A 21,347-nucleotide genomic window follows, 5' to 3' on the forward strand; every position below is an offset into this window, starting at 1 on the left:
AGATGTGCTGGTGGTTGACAGGTGGGGCAGTGGTCACAGATGTGTCCCAGTGACAGTGACATCAGAGAGGAAGCTGAGGGAACATCTGGAGCAGATGTGGAAGGTAAAGTCCGAAGTGGTCCCACTGGGGATCCGGGGTTCAGGTCTGAGCGCCCGGTCCTCCGGGACTCTGCTACCACGTTTGAGGTTGTGTAATCGGCTCCTCGGCTCACAGGTGATGACGGATCTCACCTGTCGTCCGGCACGGAGACGACAGTCAAACAGAATAAGACAAACTGATGACAGCGCAGCAGGAAGGAATGTGTGAGGGTCCAACACCCGACCAGAGGGGGGGATTGTGTAACAGGCAGGACGGGTGGTGTCTGTGTTGTGTCAGTGCGGCGTAGCTCTGAACCCGAGGAAGACCAGACTGACGGTGGCCCTGAAGCTCAACACACACACACACACACACACACACTCACACGCTGCAACTCATAATCATCTTCATCGGTTTCAACAACAGGAAGTGTTTCCAGGGGACATTAAAAAGTGATGCACCTGACTGTGGCTTTTGAGTGAAAAGCACTGAACAGTAAGTGCGTCACGGCAGGTCTGTCACTTTTTAGTGTCCCCTGGAAACACTTCCTGTTGTGTTGTGAAACTGAAGTCACCAGAGCTGTGGGGGGGGGCAGAGAGAGAGACGGAGGGGGGGGGGGGCTTTTACCTGTCGTCTCATAATCCAACCACTCACCGAACTCACAAAAACAACAAGGCAGGTGAAGAAGTTGAATTCACAGACACGTAATGGATGAAATCAAGAGTAAAATCACTGGAAGAAGCAGTTTGTGTGTTTGTGTGTGTGTGTGTGTGTGTGTGTGTGTGTGTGTGTGTGTGTGTGTGTGTGTGTGTGTGTGTGTGTGTGTGTGTGTGTGTCTGTGTGTGTGTGTGTGTCTGTGTGTGTGTGTGTCTGTGTGTGTGTGCGTGTGTGTGTGTGTGTGTGTCTGTGTGTGTGTCTGTGTGTGTGTGTGTCTGTGTGTGTGTGTGTCTGTGTGTGTGTGTGTGTGTGTGTGTGTGTGTGTGTGTGTGTGTGTGTGTGTGTGTGTGTGTGTCTGTGTGTGTGTGCGTGTGTGTATGTGTGTGTGTGTGCGTGTGTGTGTGCGTGTGTGTGTGTGTCTGTGTGTGTGTGCGTGTGTGTCTGTGTGTGTGTGTGCGTGTGTGTGTGCGTGTGTGTGTGTGTGTGTGTCTGTGTGTGTGTGCGTGTGTGTCTGTGTGTGTGTGTGTGTGTGTGTGCGTGTGTGTGTGTGGTGTGTGTGTGTGTGTGTGTCTGTGTGTGTGTGTGTCTGTGTGTGTGTGTGTGTGTGTGTGTGTGTGTGTGTGTGTGTGTGTGTGTCTGTGTGTGTGTGTGTGTGTGTGTGTGTTTCTGTGTGTGTGTGTGTGTGTGTGTGTGTCTGTGTGTGTGTGCGTGTGTGTGTGTGTGTGTGTCTGTGTGTGTGTGCGTGTGTGTATGTGTGTGTGGGGGGGCTCATGTTATGTAACAGTGATGTTGACTGAAGCTCTGTCAGGACGTCCAGCCTCCTGTTTGTCCCTGCTGTTGTTGCTCTGGATGAGTGGACGTTACCTCTCTGTTAATGTTTATTTCCATAGTGATGATGATGATGATGAAGATGTTTCCACAGTCTGATGTTCGGAAAGTTTGTTTCAACACTTTGGAGACTCTCGGCTGGTTTGTGTCAGACGTGTGAAAACCTGAAGCTCCTCCACTTCTTTTCTGTCTTAGTGTTTTTCCAGTTTGGTTTTGTTTAGAGGAGAAATTCGCTGCACGTTGTTCCTCCTCTTCCTCCTCTTCATCCTTTATGTTTTCATTTATCTGCTCTGAGTTCACGCTCTGACGCAGTGTGGTCACCTGCCCAGACAAAAAGAAAGGATGTAAATTCCCAGTGTGAACGTCCTGCTGATAAAAACAGGAAGTGGACATCAATGATCCTTCCAGCAGGTGTGAACACAACACACTTCCTGTGTTGTGTTCACACCTGCTGCAGCTCTGTCTCTACACACAGTTTACAGCTGCTGGAGGTTGATTTCTCTTCATTATTCATTCATTTCTGGTTTATTTTGACAGAAAACGTTTGTCTCCACGTGCAGCTGCTACAATGGTCAAAATATATTTATTTTGTTCATGTGAAGTGAACTGTAAGTTTATGTGATGTCACTATGACATCATCAGGTCTTTTCTCTGTCTGTTTCTGCTGCGAGACGCGAGGCTGAATCTCTAGATCATGTGACGCGGCAGCGCGTTGCTCTAACCTGTTGACATGGACGCTGGAATGAAAACCAAGACGTAATTCATCCAGTGTGTTCCTGGTCTTGAATCAGACAAGGAGATACGTGATCACATGGTTCTGTTGGATCTGCAGTCTGAGGATGATGATGACGAGGGGAAACCCAGTTGTGATGTTGTTGTTGCTGCTGTAGCTCTGACTTCATAAATACAGACCATGTGGACTTTATGTTCTGCTGGTCGTGGTTTAGGAAGTGGAAAGTGTACAGAGGTGTAGTTGAGCTCTGTGCTGGAAAAACCCAGGAACGGTCCTTTAGTGAAGTCAAACAGGGAATCCCCAGAAACCCTGATGACTTCAGCTCAGTCATCGAACTGAAACACAAACTCATGAGGAAACTGTGAGTAAGTTTTCTCTTTTATTTTCTCATTAGAACCAAAAGAACCTGGATCCATTTGAATCTTGGGCCCAGAATACAACAATGGCTGAGGGGAAGACTCAGAACCTTTGTGAGAAGAGAAGGATTTAATGACAGTTCTGTTCTGGACGTCCATGTCCAGCAGACACATCAAAACATCACAGCTGATTAAAACTTTAAAGAGAGAATGTAGAGGTAACCGGAGGTCGTCTTCCTCTGTTTCCCTCTTTACGAAGCTGGTTTGAGTTTGAATTAAATCTGAGTCGAGCACCTTTCAGTCACCTTCACAGAGGAAGTTTAAAAAAACACGTGCAGGCTGCCAGCTTCAGACAGGACGTCGTCTCCAAGCTTTTATTTTGGCGACGGCGCGGAGCAGAAGGACAAAATAAAAGCGCCAGGAGTTCTCGTCTTCTGTCCATCCAGTCATTTGATTCTGATTGGACAGATATCAGCCGTCAGTGTCCTCGGCGAGGCCTCCATGACCCCGACAACCAAACCGGTCTAGGATCTGGTCCAGGATCTGAGCCCGGCCAAAACCTTATTACATAAACTCATCCACGCTGCAAAAAATAAGGTCTGACAGGCCGATGATCAAAAGCAGTGGCTTCATGTGGGACTGATCTGACCTCAGATCAGAGTCGACACCACGTCTGACTTTCATCCAGGATCGGCTGCAACACAAATATAAAGTCTTTTTCACATCAGTTTGGTGTGAGCTTCTTCTGGAGGTTTCAGGTGAGGAGTTATGTGATGATGTCATCAGGCAGCTGTTTCCAGGTTAGTGAAACTGACGCTGACTCAGCTGATCCACTTCTCAGACTGAACTGCTGTCAGATCTTCATTTAGGTTTCCATCGCTTTACGACTCTGCTCAGAGCTGAACGTGTAAAATCATATTTTCTCCAGCACACATCTGAAGATCAGCTCAGACTGGGGGATTCTGGGATGCCGTTATCATCTCCGTCTGTTATGTAACTGTAGCGAGGAAGAGTCTGTTTTTGTTTTGGAAGTTTGGCAGAGCGACAAGCGTCTTCATCACCTTTCCACTTGAACGAGCGCTCTGGCAGTCAGGTGTTTCCTAAGAGTTTTTTTCTGTGTTTTATTACCCACAATGCTCGGCTGCTGTTTGGGATCCTCACCATGGACACAGTTACGTAAGATCAGACTTTGGATGTGAGGAGGAACAGATGAGATTGGCATCTGAGGCCTCGTTGAACGGGAATATCAGCTGATCCGAGAGGAAATGACATCATCACTGGTCAGAAAATGACGTCAGTTTGACACGAAACAAAGTTTCTAAGAGTGGATTTTATTGTTCTAGTGTCTCCACAAGAAAACTGTGCCTCCCATTGATTGTCTTGTTTTAGCCTGAGTCTGTTTATATTGAGTCAAACTGTCTCTTTAACAGCAGCTGAATCACATGTGATCAGATGTGATCAGATGATCAGCGGTGATCAGATGTGATCAGATGATCAGTTGTGACCAGATGTGATCAGATGTGATCACTTCCTGTCTGCAGTGTATCATGATGTTTCAATGTGAAACTGAAGGAAACTTAAAACAGGATTCTGATTTCTGCAGACTCTGTTTCTCTGGAGCTTTATTGTGGAGGGACATCAGAGATAATGACATCCTCAGGAAGTGATGTCACTGACTCATCAGTGAGTTTCATGTCAGGTGGAATTGTAAAGTATCAAACCCTCTGGATTAAACAGATGTAACGTGTTGATCTGTGACGTTAAAGTAGGAAAGTGACTTCAGTCTTTAACAAACGGAGCTGCAGCTCGTAAATCTGCAGTTGTTTTCACTAATCTAAAAGTAAAGTCTGTGTGTGTTTGGAAAGCCGCAGGAAAAGCAGGACACTGTGCTGACAGTTAAATCAGCTCATGAAGAATCACCGGCTGGAACACGAGACAACTCTTTACTCATTTCAGGCTGAATTATGAATCAAGAGGTTTGTTGTGTTTGGCGTCGGCGCTGCGGTGAAACCAAACCGCTGCAATAACAACCAGTCAGTGGATTCACTCTCTCTGACTCTAACAGAGGCTCCACCCCTCTGCAGTCAGACGCCTCCGCAGGTATTTACAGGTGAGATCACCTTTAACCTCCCTCGGCTTGTTATACCACACCTGCGGTTTCCTACATTCCCCAGAATGCTCTTTGATTACTTCTCAAAGGACAGTAGATGGTTAAAGTGAAGGTTTTTCACATTAAAAGCACCAAAACTGTGGTCATTATGTTTTACACAAATTACACACATTTTTAAAATATTTAAGTTTTATTAGAATTAAAAACAATCTTATTTTTTTATTAACTATATTTCAGTTTTTAAACTTCAGTTAACAGATTATGTTATAAATTAAATATATAGGTTTAAAATATCTATAGAAAATAATATAAAATACATTAAAAAAACTTATATATATAGAATAAGTCATTAAAATAATAATAATTAATAAATGAATGCAATGACTATAAAGTGTGTGTACATTTTTATATGTTCATGGAATTACTACTTTTTAGTCATTTGGGTTCTTCCCTGGTCACAGCTGCTGTTTTGTAATTAGTGATAATTAGTGATGTGAAAACCCTAAACACAAATGTGTCGTCCATGAGTCTCTGAGAGGGAAACTGTGAGACTGTGGAGGACAGATGATTAAAGTCGTCTTCAGCTCCTCTTTAATCTCAGGAGAGATTTCCCAGCCTGCTTTGTGTCGCTTTATTGAAAGCAGGCCGTGTGTCGGGCTGCAGCCGGCGGCAGGTGGCTCACATGTAGATGTCCAAGAACAGGATTCGTGTTGACAACCTGAGGATCATGAATATTATCTCCTCCCTGTCGTTGGGGCCCCGGGGCCACACTGAGGCTCCGACAGCTCTTAACCTCTGGCCCCATCAGCTAAAGGACGACTCTGAGGCCTGGAACCTGACGCTAATGACGGGATAAACTTTGAGAAGCTTTAAAGGATGAGTGGGGAAATTGAGGGAAACTTTAAAGGAGCAGTCCGACTCATCTTCCTCAGAGCCTGATGCTTCTGACCTCAGACTCATCTCTTCTTCTTTTGCTTTTTTCAGACTCAACGACGAAACTTCACTCAGTTCCTCCTGTCCATCTTCAAATGTCCAAAACCCAAACACTGATCTCCTCTCTCTGTTGTTCCTAGTCTGAACCTGGCAACTGGGGAGGACCGAGCAGCTGTAGACGGGAGGGATCAGCGACTGGGAGACTGGGAGACTGGGATGGACAGACTGGTGAGTCAGGGTTCAGCGACTAAGGGGTTAGGATCAGGGAACCAACACGGCAGGATCGAGGGCAGGATGAGGCACCAGACGGGTCAGGATCGGGTTTTCACTTCACGTGGATGTGAGCTCTGTGAGCGTCTCCTCCTGAGCAGGAACCAGTAAGAGCTGTAGCTCACCTGCATGTGTACCTGGGGGTTAAAGTTCAGAAACACTCGTCTGGGTTTTAAAGCAGCTTCACGTAGGTTTTTCACCCCTCTGCTCGTACGTGAGCTGGCTGCACAACAACGTGGAGTTGAACCTGGACGCAGCCAACGTTGTGATAATGCATCATTTCCAGGAGGAAGAAGCTGAGGAAGGCGAGCCAGAGTCTCAGCATCTGGCAGCAACACAAAACTAGGTTCTGGCTGTGAGGGAAGGTCCTGAGCTGATCTGAGGTTCACAGCGGTTTCGCTGGGACAGGTGCCTCTTTGAAAAGTTATCTTACAGTGACTGGAAAGTATCTGGACTTGGCTGTGTGGGGGTTTAATGGGAAACACAGTCCTCAGTGAGAACAAGTGCCCCTCTGATTGTTTCCCTCCTCGGTCTGGATTCAGACTCGACCGACCTTCCTGTCAGAGGTGGTTAGCTTCGGTTGCGTAACTGCTTCACAAGAAGAGAAAAAACAAAGACCCTGAAGCGATGAAGCGTTTTTCTTCTTCTTCTTCTTCTTACAGTTTGAGGCGATCGGTTTCATATAATGGGAGGCAGGTTGTGTTTCATAGACTGGAAAGAAGCAGAATTCAGGGATGAAATAACAGTTTGACGTCACCTCAAACTGCAGCTCGTCTGAATAGGTGACGTCTGTCAGGAGCTTTAATGAAGACGATGACAGAGGTCAGAGGTCACAGGTCACAGCGTAGCTCACCTGAGCTGCAGTGTTACATCACTCCCTGCTCTAGCGCCAAATACTGACGTAATAACTCGTGATTCTAGGTGTAAAACGAAGACTTAAAGAAGAAAGTGTTTTCACAGGAATGCAGTTGTAACTTTATGAATAATTTAAATAAGTTGTTTCTCTCTCTGAGTTTATGACTTTTATTCTTTCATTATTATGTTCACGTTCAGTTTTCTTCGTGTTGTCAGCGGTCTTTTGGTCTGTAGGTAGTGGGTGGGGCTTATCACACTCAGGTGAGGAACCTCTCATGAGATACTTGTGATGCAGTTTATTAGGTACAGTAACAGGTAGAGGACAGAATGTGTTCGTGTGATTCATGAGCTGCGGTTTGTTAAACAGCGTCAGATCAGTAGCTCCTGAGGTTGTTCACACGCCGTCCATCAGCTGAAGTCACTTTGTTACGACGACGTTTCGCTCTTCAGACCTTCATCAGGCAGAATTCAACATTTATTATTTATTTATTCATGACATTTATTTCAAACCCAGATGATTTCAGACACTCAGTACAACCCAAGGTTTGACTTCGTGGTGAGGCGACCTCTGGTGGCGGCTCAGGCTGAAGTCTTCAGCAGATCATCTGATTGTCCTCCATCTTTGTTTTCTGGGCGACATGTGAATCAGGCTCGGTCCTCCTCCGGTCCAGAAGGAGGAGGTGACACACCTGAAGCTGTTTGGTAACTGACAAAAACACCAGAAGAAGAAGATACAAACACAAACTCCACGGATCAGATAAAGAGTCAGTAACAGTCAGTGTCAGAGAACAGGGAGTTTTCTCTTCTTCTTGTTGCTTCATGAACTTGAACTCCATCAGATCCGTCCTCTCAGAACTGTAAAAGCAGCTACAGCATCAGATCTATCTGGTATTCTGGGGGATTTCCTGACGTTCTGGAAGACCTGGTCTTATTTATGTCTTTCAGCACCATGTGAAGAGGAGGATTATTTGGGTATAAACTCTCTGTGAGGTGGCGTTCGCTCCTCTCCGGCCTCACAGAGCTTTTTCTTCATGTAAGCTGGCATGGAAAATAAGCCATCCTCTTCTCCGCTCCGCTTTCCAAACCTGAGACGTTCCAAGTGGGGGAGCTGACATGGTGGCGTTGGCCCGCACAGGCGACATCTGCAAACACTTTCCAAATCACTGCACCAGCTGAGCAGCAAGAGGAGGAGAAGAAGAACAAAAAAAGATGTTTTTTCTCATTCCTGATGCGTCGTCCATCTTAGGAAGCTTGAGGAGAAAGTCCATAAATCTCTGGCCTCGCGGCCGTGGAGCTTCATGCTGAATTTCAGATTCTGCATGTGTCATTTCCACTTTAAACCCAGTGGCCAAAACACTTTTACACAAGGTGAACGTAGCTGAGGTGCGTCTGCAGCAGGGAGTAACTTTCCACTGGTCTGACGTGGTCCTCCGGTGCCACAGCTGGATGTCAACAATAGTTGTGGAGATGATGCAGCTGTGCAGGGTGTTGTGAGTCCGCTTCAATAAACAACCACTGGACTCAACACAACGATTGTTGGGAGCAGCTGCTGCTACAGCTACAAGAGAACAGTGACTGGTTTGAGTCAAAGAGAGAAACAAACTGTAATTCATCCTGGTTATCGTTAAACTTCATTCGAGAACCGCAGGGAAACGTGAGCTGGACCAGATCCACGTGTTAGTTTTACTCAGAGGTCACAAAGAAACAGATGATTTTATTTCTGAATATGTTCAGTCAGTTAGACCCAAGACACTCAAGTGACATCACTGTCTAATCCACTTCCTGTGACCAACCGACCAATCAAAACCCTCCTCGATTAGCGTGTGGTGGACTGACGGGGCGGCCATATTGATTTCTGAAAGGCTGAATGAAAGATTGCACTGAGATACAGAAGCGAGTGGAGCGATCCTAAACAGGAAGTGACATCAGGACGGGATGTTCGTGCTGAGATACAAGATGCAAAACATTCAGGTGATCAGAACAGAACAAACCAAAGGTGCAACATGATTTGACCAATTCTCATTGAACGCATCACGTACTGTGGCTGAGATGTGCTGATCCAGTTTGTATGTGTAATATAAATGTAAATCAGACTGCAGTGCATCCAGACTACCAACCAACCTGCTGGTGGACGTATTGATCTGCATCTGATTTATTGAACAGTTTTGTGGACGATCAGATTCATCTCCATACTGGAGTCAAACATCCGCTCAGTGTAGACTGTGTCCTCCCTCTGTCAGCGTCTCACATTCAACTTATTTACGATTCAGGATTTTTAAAGCTCAGATTTGAGTTTGGAACATCCTGATATTTTATTTTGAAGAGGTCAGTTTGTGACCGTCGTTGACCCTCAGTGTAAAACAGTCGACAGTGGAGCTGTGACCTACATCAGAGAGGAAACAGCTCGGAGGTTCCTCCATGATAGATGGAGTTACAGCTGATTTATGGCTCCAACATGAGAATTAGAGGCCGGCTCCTCCGCACTGGAACGTCCTCTGGGTTTCACAGCAGTCAAGATTTATTTAGAGGCTTCTACGTCTTTATACTGCGGAGTCTCTGAGAGCTGCTAATATATAACTGCATATAAAGTCACCAGGAGAGAGGATAGGAAGGTCTGTTGCCTGCTTCCTTTACTTTCCTCCAGCCTCACTGTTCTGACATCACAGACTATGTGAAAGACTGTGTGACACCATATCTGGTCATTTACCTTTAATTACCTTCATAACTTCATCACTTGTGCTATTTGTTAATGAAGATAATAATAGTTTGAGGGAACAACATGTGGAGCAGGATGTGAGCATGTGTCAGATGTTGATGTATTTCAGAGGTGTGGGTCAAAGGTCAGACCGTTTAACCTTTAAACCGTCCTGTCCTCATTCCCCTCGTCCGTCTTCCAGTTTCCCAGCAGCTCCTGAACGTTGCACAGTCGAGGACTAAAGACCTCTTTGTGTTTTTAAACTTTCCTCTTTCTGCCCCTGCCCCCCCCCCGACAGGAATCTGAGGCTCTGCACACTCTTTGGCTCAGACTCCTGCAGACTCCACACGAGTCTCTGGGAATTCGTTCAAGGTGTTCGGAAAGAAATACCAAACAATCACTCTGGTAATTACCTCATTACCCAGCAGCCACCTGAGAGCCGGCCGAGGGGAGGGGGGGTTGTGGAGCGTCCTCCAACAGTGACTGGCGGGAAGGTGATACTTCCTGACAGTTTAGTCATGGAGTGAAATGAAACTGGTGTTTGCACCTCAAGAGGAGCAGGTGGAGACGAGACTGAAAGGTCACAGGCTGGATCTGATGTAGCTGTCAGCAGGGCAAGGGTGTCTTCTTCAGAATGTCCTCTTCAAAATGTCTTCTTCAGAATGTCCTCTTCAAAATGTCTTCTTCAGAATGTCCTCTTCAAAATGTCTTCTTCAAAATGTCTTCATCAGAATGTCCTCTTCAGAATGTCCTCTTCAAAATGTCTTCTTCAAAATGTCTTCTTCTGAATGTCCTCTTCAAAATGTCTTCTTCAAAATGTCCTCTTCAAATGTCTTCTTCAAATGTCTTCTTCAAAATGTCTTCTTCAAAATGTCCTCTTCAAAATGTCTTCTTCAGAATGTCCTCTTCAAAATGTCTTCTTCAAAATGTCCTCTTCAAAATGTCTTCTTCAAAATGTCCTCTTCAAATGTCTTCTTCAGAATGTCCTCTTCAGAATGTCTTCTTCAAAATGTCTTCTTCAGAATGTCCTCTTCAAAATGTCTTCTTCAGAATGTCCTCTTCAAATGTCTTCTTCAGAATGTCCTCTTCAGAATGTCCTCTTCAAAATGTCTTCTTCAGAATGTCCTCTTCAAAATGTCTTCTTCTGAATGTCCTCTTCAAAATGTCTTCTTCAAAATGTCCTCTTCAAATGTCTTCTACAGAATGTCCTCTTCAGAATGTCTTCTTCAAAATGTCTTCTTCAGAATGTCCTCTTCAAAATGTCTTCTTCTGAATGTCCTCTTCAAAATGTCCTCTTCAAATGTCTTCTTCAAAATGTCTTCTTCAGAATGTCTTCTTCAGAATGTCTTCTTCAGAATGTCCTCTTCAAAATGTCTTCTTCAAAATGTCTTCTTCAGAATGTCTCTTCAAAATGTCTTCTTCAAAATGTCTTCTTCAAAATGTCTTCTTCAGAATGTCCTCTTCAAAATGTCTTCTTCAAAATGTCTTCTTCAAAATGTCTTCTTCAGAATGTCCTCTTCAGAATGTCCTCTTCAAAATGTCTTCTTCAGAATGTCCTCTTCAAAATGTCTTCTTCTGAATGTCCTCTTCAAAATGTCTTCTTCAAAATGTCCTCTTCAAATGTCTTCTTCAAAATGTCCTCTTCAGAATGTCTTCTTCAAAATGTCTTCTTCTGAATGTCCTCTTCAAATGTCTTCTTCAAAATGTCTTCTTCAAAATGTCTTCTTCAGAATGTCTTCTTCAGAATGTCTTCTTCAGAATGTCCTCTTCAAAATATCTTCTTCAAAATGTCTTCTTCAAAATGTCTTCTTCTGAATGTCCTCTTCAGAATGTCTTCTTCAAAATGTCTTCTTCAGAATGTCTTCTTCAGAATGTCTTCTTCAGAATGTCCTCTTCAAAATATCTTCTTCAAAATGTCTTCTTCAGAATGTCCTCTTCAAAATGTCTTCTTCAAAATGTCCTCTTCAAAATGTCTTCTTCAAAATGTCCTCCTCAAAATGTCCTCTTCAAAATGTCCTCTTCAGAATGTCTTCTTCAGAATGTCCTCTTCAAAATGTCTTCTTCTGAATGTCCTCTTCAAAATGTCTTCTTCAAAATGTCCTCTTCAAATGTCTTCTTCAGAATGTCCTCTTCAGAATGTCTTCTTCAGAATGTCTTCTTCAGAATGTCCTCTTCAAAATATCTTCTTCAAAATGTCTTCTTCAAAATGTCCTCCTCAAAATGTCCTCTTCAAAATGTCTTCTTCAAAATGTCTTCTTCAAAATGTCTTCTTCAGAATGTCCTCTTCAAAATGTCTTCTTCAGAATGTCCTCTTCAAAATGTCTTCTTCAGAATGTCCTCTTCAAATGTCTTCTTCAGAATGTCCTCTTCAGAATGTCCTCTTCAAATGTCTTCTTCAGAATGTCCTCTTCAGAATGTCTTCTTCAGAATGTCTTCTTCAGAATGTCCTCTTCAAAATATCTTCTTCAAAATGTCTTCTTCAGAATGTCCTCTTCAAAATGTCTTCTTCAGAATGTCCTCTTCAAATGTCTTCTTCAGAATGTCCTCTTCAGAATGTCCTCTTCAAAATGTCTTCTTCAGAATGTCCTCTTCAAAATGTCTTCTTCTGAATGTCCTCTTCAAAATGTCTTCTTCAAAATGTCCTCTTCAAATGTCTTCTTCAAAATGTCTTCTTCAGAATGTCTTCTTCAGAATGTCTTCTTCAGAATGTCCTCTTCAAAATATCTTCTTCAAAATGTCTTCTTCAGAATGTCCTCTTCAAATGTCTTCTTCAAAATGTCTTCTTCAAAATGTCTTCTTCAGAATGTCCTCTTCAAAATGTCTTCTTCAGAATGTCCTCTTCAAAATGTCTTCTTCAGAATGTCCTCTTCAAATGTCTTCTTCAGAATGTCCTCTTCAGAATGTCCTCTTCAAATGTCTTCTTCAGAATGTCCTCTTCAGAATGTCCTCTTCAAAATGTCTTCTTCAAAATGTCCTCTTCAAAATGTCTTCTTCTGAATGTCCTCTTCAAAATGTCTTCTTCAAAATGTCTTCTTCAAAATGTCTTCTTCAGAATGTCCTCTTCAGAATGTCTTCTTCTGAATGTCCTCTTCAAAATGTCCTCTTCAAATGTCTTCTTCAAAATGTCTTCTTCAGAATGTCTTCTTCAGAATGTCCTCTTCAAAATATCTTCTTCAAAATGTCTTCTTCAGAATGTCCTCTTCAAATGTCTTCTTCAAAATGTCTTCTTCAAAATGTCTTCTTCAGAATGTCCTCTTCAAAATGTCTTCTTCAGAATGTCCTCTTCAAAATGTCTTCTTCAAAATGTCTTCTTCAGAATGTCTTCTTCAGAATGTCTTCTTCAGAATGTCCTCTTCAAAATGTCTTCTTCAAAATGTCTTCTTCAGAATGTCTTCTTCAGAATGTCCTCTTCAGAATGTCTTCTTCAAAATGTCTTCTTCAGAATGTCCTCTTCAAAATGTCTTCTTCTGAATGTGCTCTTCAAAATGTCCTCTTCAAATGTCTTCTTCAAAATGTCTTCTTCAGAATGTCTTCTTCAGAATGTCTTCTTCAGAATGTCCTCTTCAAAATATCTTCTTCAAAATGTCTTCTTCAGAATGTCCTCTTCAAATGTCTTCTTCAAAATGTCTTCTTCAAAATGTCTTCTTCAGAATGTCCTCTTCAAAATGTCTTCTTCAAAATGTCTTCTTCAGAATGTCCTCTTCAAAATGTCCTCTTCAAATGTCTTCTTCAAAATGTCTTCTTCAGAATGTCCTCTTCAAATGTCTTCTTCAAAATGTCTTCTTCAGAATGTCTTCTTCAGAATGTCTTCTTCTGAATGTCCTCTTCAAAATGTCTTCTTCAAAATGTCTTCTTCAAAATGTCTTCTTCAGAATGTCCTCTTCAGAATGTCCTCTTCAAAATGTCCTCTTCAAAATGTCCTCTTCAAATGTCTTCTTCAAAATGTCTTCTTCAGAATGTCTTCTTCAGAATGTCCTCTTCAAAATATCTTCTTCAAAATGTCTTCTTCAGAATGTCCTCTTCAAATGTCTTCTTCAAAATGTCTTCTTCAAAATGTCTTCTTCAGAATGTCCTCTTCAAAATGTCTTCTTCAGAATGTCCTCTTCAAAATGTCTTCTTCAAAATGTCTTCTTCAGAATGTCTTCTTCAAAATGTCTTCTTCAGAATGTCCTCTTCAAAATGTCTTCTTCAGAATGTCCTCTTCAAAATGTCTTCTTCAAAATGTCTTCTTCAGAATGTCTTCTTCAGAATGTCTTCTTCAGAATGTCCTCTTCAAAATGTCTTCTTCAAAATGTCTTCTTCAGAATGTCTTCTTCAGAATGTCCTCTTCAGAATGTCTTCTTCAAAATGTCTTCTTCAGAATGTCCTCTTCAAAATGTCTTCTTCTGAATGTGCTCTTCAAAATGTCCTCTTCAAAATGTCTTCTTCAAAATGTCTTCTTCAGAATGTCTTCTTCAGAATGTCTTCTTCAGAATGTCCTCTTCAAAATATCTTCTTCAAAATGTCTTCTTCAGAATGTCCTCTTCAAAATGTCTTCTTCAAAATGTCTTCTTCAAAATGTCTTCTTCAGAATGTCCTCTTCAAAATGTCTTCTTCAAAATGTCCTCTTCAGAATGTCTTCTTCAAAATGTCCTCTTCAAAATGTCTTCTTCAAAATGTCTTCTTCAGAATGTCCTCTTCAAAATGTCTTCTTCAAAATGTCTTCTTCAGAATGTCTTCTTCAGAATGTCTTCTTCTGAATGTCCTCTTCAAAATGTCTTCTTCAAAATGTCTTCTTCAAAATGTCTTCTTCAGAATGTCCTCTTCAGAATGTCCTCTTCAAAATGTCCTCTTCAAAATGTCCTCTTCAAAATGTCTTCTTCAAAATGTCTTCTTCAGAATGTCTTCTTCAGAATGTCCTCTTCAAAATATCTTCTTCAAAATGTCTTCTTCAGAATGTCCTCTTCAAAATGTCTTCTTCAAAATGTCTTCTTCAAAATGTCTTCTTCAGAATGTCCTCTTCAAAATGTCTTCTTCAGAATGTCCTCTTCAAAATGTCTTCTTCAAAATGTCTTCTTCAGAATGTCTTCTTCAGAATGTCTTCTTCAGAATGTCCTCTTCAAAATGTCTTCTTCAAAATGTCTTCTTCAGAATGTCTTCTTCAGAATGTCTTCTTCTGAATGTCCTCTTCAAAATGTCTTCTTCAGAATGTCCTCTTCAAAATGTCTTCTTCAAAATGTCTTCTTCAGAATGTCTTCTTCAGAATGTCTTCTTCAGAATGTCCTCTTCAAATGTCTTCTTCAGAATGTCCTCTTCAGAATGTCTTCTTCAAAATGTCTTCTTCAGAATGTCCTCTTCAAAATGTCTTCTTCTGAATGTGCTCTTCAAAATGTCCTCTTCAAATGTCTTCTTCAAAATGTCTTCTTCAGAATGTCTTCTTCAGAATGTCTTCTTCAGAATGTCCTCTTCAAAATATCTTCTTCAAAATGTCTTCTTCAGAATGTCCTCTTCAAATGTCTTCTTCAAAATGTCTTCTTCAAAATGTCTTCTTCAGAATGTCCTCTTCAAAATGTCTTCTTCAAAATGTCCTCTTCAGAATGTCTTCTTCAAAATGTCCTCTTCAAAATGTCTTCTTCAAAATGTCTTCTTCAGAATGTCCTCTTCAAAATGTCTTCTTCAAAATGTCTTCTTCAGAATGTCTTCTTCAGAATGTCTTCTTCTGAATGTCCTCTTCAAAATGTCTTCTTCAAAATGTCCTCTTCAAAATGTCTTCTTCAGAATGTCCTCTTCAAAATGTCTTCTTCAAAATGTCTTCTTCAGAATGTCTTCTTCAGAATGTCTTCTTCTGAATGTCCTCTTCAAAATGTCTTCTTCAAAATGTCCTCTTCAAAATGTCTTCTTCAGAATGTCCTCTTCAAAATGTCTTCTTCAAAATGTCCTCTTCAAAATGTCTTCTTCAGAATGTCCTCGTTTGTAGCTAGCTGGATAGCTGCTAACAGCTGATTGTAGCTAATCAATGTTCACCAGCATTAAGACGCATGTAGGAGGAAACTGATAACACGTGTAGCTACTAAACAGCTAGCATTTAGCTAACGAGGTAGTCACCGATCATTCATCATCTGGTTTTGTCGACAGCTGCTAAGATATTGTTTATTTTTCTTTAAGAAAATGCAGCATGTGAAAAAGACAAAAAAGTTCATTAACTGTGAAATTGAGTCCAGATGAAGCTAATCAGTCAGGGGTCATTAAAGGCATCAATTTAATGGCTCTTTTCACATTAATAACCCTGTAAACTGCACAGTTAAGTCCCTTAATTATTGTTGCCTCCATGATTCAAACAATGAGAAATCCCTTAAAATGCATAATGAGTCCTGATGAAGGAGAGCAGCAGTTTGAGTTGTGGGCTTCTCCTTGTGTTTAAAGGTCTCTGTGCTTGTTTGTGTTGAAGCTGCTGCTCAGGCCCGAGGGCAGACAAAGGCAGCATTGTACAGCAGGAGCAGTTTCCCCTTAGAGAAAGAGAGCAGCAGGATGAAGGAGGTTATATAAGCGGCGCTGGGTTTTCTCCTGCTCTGGTTTCAGCGCTCATCACCCTGATGTGATGCAGGTGCCGCGTGGGCTCTGGCACGCCGGATCAACGCCGGCGCTTTGGCAAGGAGAGACGTTTGATTGGTTTAAGAGCTCCCTGTTCCCGGGAACAGCTGGGCCTATCAGCTGAGGATACACTGTAAAAAATGTCACTATAGACTGACAGAGTTTTCAAAATAAAATCCTGCCTGTTTAATTTCAGTTATATACAAGTTTTTATTTTATTTGAAGTCTTCTGTCTGTTCATGTGTCTCTGAACCAGTTGAGTAACAGTGTTAATCTCTCTTTTCCCTCGGTCTGTCCCGCCTACACACCATCACACTGTACTGCCGGACAGAAGTAACCGCCCACTGTTCTGATTGGCTGAGCGCAGATCGACTCTCAAGGCGTCCTGGGATCAGATTTGGTGGAAGGCTTCAGTAACCATGGCAGCAGGACGGTAAGACCTGAGCAGCAACATGAATCTACACGAACTGCTGCTTATCTGCTTTCTTACTGGCTGCTGAAGCTGGGGGGGGGGGGGGGGGGCTGGAGGAAGTAGAAACTTTATAATGTTTACGTCGCTGTCAAAGGAGGATGTCCCAGATGTTTACAGACATTTCCCCACAGACCTGATCCTCCTCCAGGGACGGATTCATCATCCTTCAAACGCAGCTTCCTTTTCTGAAACGTTGTTGACGTGACGTCAGACTGGATTCATCACCGGACGAAGATCCTCTCAGATCGAAACGTCACCATTTTATTACATGTCCAGGAGTGTGCGGATCTTTTTCTCTTACTTTGGTTGCACGAGTTCAGGAACATTCACCTTGTTTTTGGTGTTAACATCAATAATTCAGATCCATGTTGCAACATCTTCATCTTTTTGTTTTCTTTTGAGAAAACTTAAAAATAGCATCAGTTTTAATTCTGTGTCATACTTTACCAATGACCACATGGTGGCGCCGTCTGCACAGAAGACAAACCATTTATTCCTTTATGACTTCTACCAAAGAGCTACTGTCACTGGATCCAGTGAATCTGGAAGCTAACGTATTAGCCACGTTGCAGTGCGACCTTTTGTGCCACATCGTAGTTACCATGGTTACTAGCCTCCAACTTGGAAGCAGCGTTCACATCAACATCCACAGTCTGATTGTTCTGAAACATCTTGATTAAACAAACTAAGAGAATCAGACCTGAAAGATGAACCTTTAGTTTTAATTTGTAAATTGACGTGTTTTCTGGTTTGACGTAGGATAACAGTTGCTCGTTAGCCTAATTGGCGGTGTTAGCCTCATTAGCCTAATTAGCGGAGTGCAGTGGGAGTTGTGCCTCGACCCGCGAGCATGTTTGTAATAACAGCGTCCTTAATTAGCCTTGGCCCGTCCAGCCTCGGCGCCATTTGATGTGGGAGCGTTTAAGTTTTACGGGACGAGGCGTGGAGACGCTCGGCTGCTCGCCGCCAAAAAACAAGCTTTATGAACGCAGACGTGAGGAGGAGGAGGAGAAGAAAGAGAGGGAGGAGGAGTGAGGTGTTGACTTTGGCCAGCAGCGTGTTGAAGCCTGTTGTCTGCAGCTGTCAGACTCTTTACTGCTGCAGCCGTCACACTTCAAAGAAACAGCATGAAGACCTGAGCCACTGTTCACGTCATGTGATCAGGAAACTGCGTTCTCATTGGCTGCATACGGTCGGACCCTGAAGTCAGTCAGGAGACGTCGTTCCGACCGGTGGCTCCTCCCCTGGGCCGCCGTGGTTAACTGGTAGAAACACGTGTGACACCAGTAACGACATCTGATACTGTCTCAGCTCAAGAGGAAATCCTGAATATATTGACCCTTGACCCTTAGACCTCACAATGAGGTGACATCGTGCAGCTGATGGTGACAGGCTGAAGTTAATGAGTCAGTCATGAAGGTAGAATGGAGGTGAATGAGATGAACACTGACTGGAAGCAGGGACAGAAAATGCATTGATTAGAAATGTATTGATTAGAAATGTGATCATTTGATATAATATGGAGACGGCGGAGAACAGGACACGGTAACGGAGTCAATGGGAAGGAATGAGCTGCTGAGTTGGAGTTCGATACCTTCACGAGCGAATCATCCACAGATACGGTCGTTACCATGAATCACAGGTGGCTGATGGGAAGTATTTTCACACCTTCGTGGTTTTCCCTCGTCTGTCATCGCGTTCTGTTTTTAGCTTTTCTTCATCTGCGTCAGCTGCTGTTTGGCAGCGCGGCTTCTTCCCTCCATCCTGTCGCATGTGACAGCACGTGTTGGACTGACTGCGCCCACAGACCTGAGTCCAGGGCCTGTGTTTGGGTTTCCTCCTCCTCCTCCTCTTCATCATCATCATCATCCCTCCTCCACTCACTCTCCAGCTCGGAGAAAACATGTCAGCAGTTCTGGCTCTGGGGCTGTTCCCAGCATGCACGTGTGAAGCAGGCGGATGTGTTGTGATGCGGGAGGGGTTTGTGTGTGTGTGTGTGTGTGTGTGTGTGTGTGTGTGTGTGTGTGTGTGTGTGTGTGTGTGTGTGTGTGTGTGTGTGTGTGTGTGTGTGTGTGCGTGTGTGTGTGTGTGTGAGAGAGATATGTTGTGGTGTTTCATTCTTCCCATCATGCTCTGGTCCAGCAGTGGTGGGGGCCACTGAGGACGCTCTGATTTCATGAGATTTTTTGGAAACATGTGGAAAAACCTCAATGACCCAAACACTGCGACACACAGTGATTACCCAGCAGCAGTGTGTGTGTGTGTGTGTGTGTGTGTGTGTGTGTGTGTGTGTGTGTGTGTGTGTGTGTGTGTGTGTGTGTGTGTGTGTGTGTGTGCTGACAGACAGGCATTACAATCATTTGTTGAGAACGTCCACAGCTGATTTACATTCCTGTAAGTCCAGACCTCAGCTCCTCGTCATGTTCAACCTGCAGCTGCTGCTCGTCCTTCAACTACACAAACTCTCACTATTACACACTAACAACACACTAACACAATAACAACACAGTAACAACACACACTAACAACACACACTAACAACACAGTAACAACACACACTAACAACACACACTAACAACACACTAACAACACACTAACAACACACAGTAACAACACACACTAACAACACACTAACACACTAACAACACAGTAACAACACACTAACAACACAGTAACAACACACACTAACACACTAACAACACAGTAACAACACACTAACACACTAACACCCTAACAACACAGTAACAACACACTAACACACTAACAACACAGTAACAACACACTAACACCCTAACAACACAGTAACACAGTAACAACACAGTAACAACCTAACAACACAGTAACAACACAGTAACAACACAGTAACAACACACTAACACCCTAACAACACAGTAACAACACAGTAACAACACAGTAACAACACACTAACACAGTAACAACACACTAACAACACAGTAACAACACACACTAACACACTAACAACACAGTAACAACACACTAACACACTAACACCCTAACAACACAGTAACAACACACTAACACACTAACAACACAGTAACAACACACTAACACCCTAACAACACAGTAACAACACACTAACAACACACAGTAACAACACACTAACACACTAACACCCTAACAACACAGTAACAACACACTAACACCCTAACAACACACAGTAACAACAACACTAACAACACAGTAACAACACACTAACAACACACAGTAACAACACACTAACACACTAACACCCTAACAACACAGTAACAACACAGTAACACACTAACAACACAGTAACAACACACTAACACCCTAACAACACAGTAACACCCTAACAACACAGTAACAACACAGTAACAACACAGTAACACACTAACAACACAGTAACAACACACTAACAACACAGTAACAACACACTAACAACACACTAACAACACAATAACAACACAGTAACAACACAGTAACAACACACCCTAACAACACCCTAACAACACAGTAACACACTAACAACACACAGTAACAACACACTAACACCCTAACAACACAGTAACACAGTAACAACACAGTAACAACACACAGTAACAACACACAGTAACAACACAGTAACAACACACTAACACCCTAACAACACACTAACACCCTAACAACACAGTAACAACACACAGTAACAACACAGTAACAACACAGTAACAACACACAGTAACAACACACAGTAACAACACACAGTAACAACACAGTAACAACACAGTAACAACACACTAACACCCTAACAACACAGTAACAACACACTAACACCCTAACAACACAGTAACAACACACAGTAACAACACAGTAACAACACACTAACACCCTAACAACACAGTAACACACTAACAACACACTAACAACACCCTAACAACACAGTAACAACACAGTAACAACACACTAACAACACACAGTAACAACACCCTAACAACACAGTAACAACACAGTAACAACACACTAACAACACACAGTAACAACACACACTAACAACACACACTAACACCCTAACAACACAGTAACAACACACTAACACAGTAACAACACAGTAACAACACAGTAACACCCTAACAACACAGTAACAACACACTAACAACACACAGTAACAACACCCTAACAACACAGTAACAACACAGTAACAACACCCTAACAACACAGTAACAACACAGTAACAACACAGTAACAACACACTAACAACACACAGTAACAACACACACTAACAACACACACTAACACCCTAACAACACAGTAACAACACACTAACACAGTAACAACACAGTAACAACACAGTAACACCCTAACAACACAGTAACACCCTAACAACACAGTAACAACACAGTAACAACACACTAACACCCTAACAACACAGTAACAACACAGTAACAACACAGTAACAACATGGATGTGCAGTGAAGCCAGAATGAGACGGAGGGAACGCCTGCAGCCTTCAGGGACTGGAGCAGAAACATTATGACTTTCTCTGGTGAAGTGAAACTATAAAAACAGTAACTGATGTAAATGTGTGAATATAAAGACGTTGAGAGGATTGTTCCTCAGAACATGTTGGTGCTTCTCTCTGATCACACTTTGTTCTGTTGTTGTTTCCCTCCACAGCTCTGCTCAACCCGCTGTGTGACTGAATCATCAAGTGTCAAAGCTCGACTGGAAAACAACACATTAAGAAGAGGGAGGAGTGAAGGAGGCGAGGGGAGGGGGGAGGGGAGGCAGGAGGGGAGGGGGAGGGGAGGGGGAGAGGTACGTGATGAAAAAA

At 42.7% G+C, this 21,347-nt stretch overlaps 1 protein-coding gene across 5 annotated transcripts in view; it reads left to right on the forward strand.

Annotated features, from left to right (window-relative positions):
- Positions 1–21,283, forward strand: part of impg2b (interphotoreceptor matrix proteoglycan 2b) — a 47,049-nt gene extending 25,766 nt beyond the window's left edge. For 3 of the 5 annotated variants that reach the window (XR_008826843.1, XR_008826841.1, XR_008826845.1), the window contains 3 exons: positions 3–103; positions 16,415–16,516; positions 21,191–21,283. The gene's annotated coding sequence lies outside the window, so the exon portion shown is untranslated. Of the gene's footprint in view, positions 1–2; positions 104–9,811; positions 10,002–16,414; positions 16,517–21,190 lie in introns of those variants that run through there. The other 2 variants (XR_008826844.1, XR_008826842.1) reach the window with 2 other exon arrangements.
- The last annotated feature ends 64 nt before the right edge of the window (positions 21,284–21,347 follow it).

This window comes from Seriola aureovittata, chromosome 24, assembly GCF_021018895.1.
Source record: "Seriola aureovittata isolate HTS-2021-v1 ecotype China chromosome 24, ASM2101889v1, whole genome shotgun sequence".
Taxonomy (NCBI): domain Eukaryota; kingdom Metazoa; phylum Chordata; class Actinopteri; order Carangiformes; family Carangidae; genus Seriola; species Seriola aureovittata.